We start from the raw sequence: 3,283 nt of genomic DNA, 5'->3' as shown, positions 1-3,283 counted from the left end.
CTGAGTAGCTGGGATTACAGGCGCCCGCCACCATGCCTGGCTAATTTTTTTTTTTTTGAGACAGAGTTTTGCTCTGTTGTCCAGGATGGAGTGCAGTGGTGCCATCTTGGCTCACTGCAAGCTCTGCCTCCCGGGTTCATGCCATTCTCCTGCCTCAGCCTCCCGAGTAGCTGGGACTACAGGTGCCCGCCACCATGCTCGGCTAATTTTTTGTATTTTTAGTAGAGACAGGGTTTCACCATGCTAGCCAGAATGGTCTCGATCTCCTGACCTCGTGATCCGCCCTCCATGGCCTCCCAAAGTGCTGGGATTACAGGCGTGAGTCACCGCACCTGGCCTACAGTGGTTTTCTAAAGAAAAAGAAGGGGCAGTTCCTAAGGTCTTTACTAAGAATTTACATCAAAATAACATAAGCTACTGATTGGCTATATGTTGTTCTTTGTATCACAAATTCCAGAAACATGAAGATAATGGATGAGGTAGCCAGTCAGGAATAAAATGACTTTATTTTAATTTTAATTTTTTTTTAGAGACAGGGTTTTGTTCTGTCACCCAGGCTGGAGCACAATGGCGCGAGCATAGCTCATTGCAGCCTCAGCCTCCCAGACTCAAGCAGTCCTCTTACCTCACCTTCCCATGTAGTTGGGACTACAGATGCATGCCACCACGCCTGGCTAATTAAAAAATTTTTTTTTTTTTTAGAGATGGGGCCTTGCCATGTTGTCCAGGCTGGTCTCGAACTCCTGGACTTAAATGATTCTGTCAAATAACAGGTGTGAGCAAACATGTCCAGCCTTTGCTCACACTCTTAATGGTGAAGTGTTTTTTTTTGTTTTTTCATATTGTACTGTATCAGTATCTTACCATTATACTGAAAAACTCAGATGTCGGGCCGGGCGCAGTGGCTCATGCCTGTAATCCCAGCACTTTGGGAGGCCGAGGCGGGCAGATCACGAGGTCAGGAGATCGAGACCATCCTGGCTAACACAGTGAAACCCCATCTCTACTAAAAATTCAAAAAATTAGCTGGATATGGCGGCGTGCGCCTGTAGTCCCAGCTACTTGGGAGCTGAGGCAGGAGAATGGCGTGAACCCGGGAGAAGGATCTTGCAGTGATCCACCCACCACTGCACTCCAGCCTGGGCGACAGAAGGAGACTCCATCTCAAAAAAAAAAAAAAAAAAAAAAGCTCAGATGTCATGTTCTTCAAGATTTCAAGATGCCATTTCAGGTTGCCTATTTAGGCTTTCTCTCCTGCCATATTGCCTGCAAATCTATTATAATATACAAGTCATTCTGCCAAGCACATTCCTGTTGTAGAGTAACCAGTTGTCCCAGTTTGCCTGGAACTTACGGGTTTCTTGGGATGCAAGAATTTTGGTGATGCTGTGCTAAAATATGAAAAGGGCTCAGGCATGGTGGCTCACGCCTATAGTCCCAGCTAATCCAGAAGCTGAGGCCGGAGGATCACTTGCTTGAAGCCACTAGTTTGAACCCACCCTGGGCAACATAGCGAGACCATCTCTACAAAAAGTAAAAAAAAAAGCTGGGCATAGTAACACATGCCTGTAGTCCCAGTTACTTGGGAGGCTAAGGCAGAAGGATTGCTTGGGCCTAGGAGTTAGAGGCTGTGGTGAGCTATGCTCACACCACAGCACTCCAGCCTCGGTGACAGAACGAGACCCTGTCTCCAAAAAAAATAAAAATAAAACATGAAAAGATCCAGGCAACAAGTTAGTCACCCTAATCTGTCAACAAGTCTGTCTTCCCCCTTACACCCAATACTCCAGGAAGGAAGAGATCACACTTTGTTATCTCTATTCATACAATGACTTGCACATACAAATAGTGATAATATTAACAACAACAATAACAGTTTATTATATTTTATTTTTATTGATTTCCTGGCTTCTAGAACTGAATTAATAGTTTATAGTTGAGCATTTTCTACATCCCAGGCCCTGTGCTTAGTTCCTTACAACAACCCAATAAGGTAATCCATTTTTCCCTTCTATAGGGAAACTGAAGCTAAACCAGTTAAATCAACATTTAAGAACGTGGGACTGAAGAGGAAACTTAATCACCACCCACCATGTTAGTACAGTGGTTCTCAAACTTTTTGATCTTGGACTCCCTTTACATTGCTGTTAAAAATTACTGAAACTCCCAAAAAACTTTTTTTTTTTTTTTTGACAAGGTCTTGCTCTGTCACCCAGGCTGAAGTACAGTAATGTGATCCTAGCTTACTGCAGCCTCCTTCTGGGCTCAAGCCATCCGTCCACTTCAGCCTCCCAAAGTGCTGGGATTACAGGCATGAGCTACTGCGTCCCTCAAAAACTTTTATATGTAGTATACAGAATTTAAAAAATATATTTATTCATTATTTCATTTAAACATTAATTCACATGAATACACTTTAAAATGAAAAAGAACCATATTTTCCAAAACAAAACAAAAAATTCTGGCAAATCTGTTTTAATGTTTGGTTTATTAGAAAACAGCGGCCGGGATCGGTGGCTCACGCCTGTAATCCCAGCACTTTGGGAGGCCGAGACGGGCGGATCACGAGGTCAGGGAATCGAGACCATCCTGGCTAACGCGGTAAAACTCCGTCTCTACTAAAAATACAAAAAAATTAGCCAGGCGTAGTGGCGGGCGCCTGTAGTCCCAGCTACTCGGGAGGCGGAGGCAGAAGAATGGCTTGAACTCGGAAGGCGGAGCTTGCAGTGAGCCGAGATCGCGGCACTGCACTCCTGCCTGGGTGACTGAGCAAGACTCCGTCTCAAAAGAAAAAGAAAAGAAAAGAAAACAGCTGGATTGCAGGAGGGGGTATATAGCTCAGAGGTAGAGCATTGGACTGCAGATCAAGAAAACAGCTGGTTCTCACATTTAAGTCTACCTTCATTGTTACGGGAGGCGCTGCTGTATTTTATGAAACAATAAATTGCACATGCAGACTTTTAAATATCTCGATGGGATAGGCATCAGGAAAAGAGGTATCTTCGGTTTGCACGAACGTTGATTTTTCTTTTTTTTTTTTGTAGACGGAGTCTCGCTCTTGTCACCCAGGCTGGAGTACAATGGCCTGATTTCGGCTCACTGCAGTCTCCGCCTCCCGGGTTCAAGCGATTCTCCTGCCCCAGCCTCCCAAGTAGCTGGGATTACAGGCGCCCGCCACCACACCCGGCTAATTTTTGTATTTTTAGTAGAGACGGGGTTTCACCATGTTGTTTAGGCTGGTCTGGAACTCCTGACCTCGGCCTCCCAAAGTACTAGGATTACA

Source organism: Nomascus leucogenys, chromosome 2 (assembly GCF_006542625.1).
Source record: "Nomascus leucogenys isolate Asia chromosome 2, Asia_NLE_v1, whole genome shotgun sequence".
Taxonomy (NCBI): Eukaryota; Metazoa; Chordata; class Mammalia; order Primates; family Hylobatidae; genus Nomascus; species Nomascus leucogenys.
The sequence above is the reverse complement of the archived record's forward strand: the minus strand, read 5'-3'. Positions refer to the sequence as shown.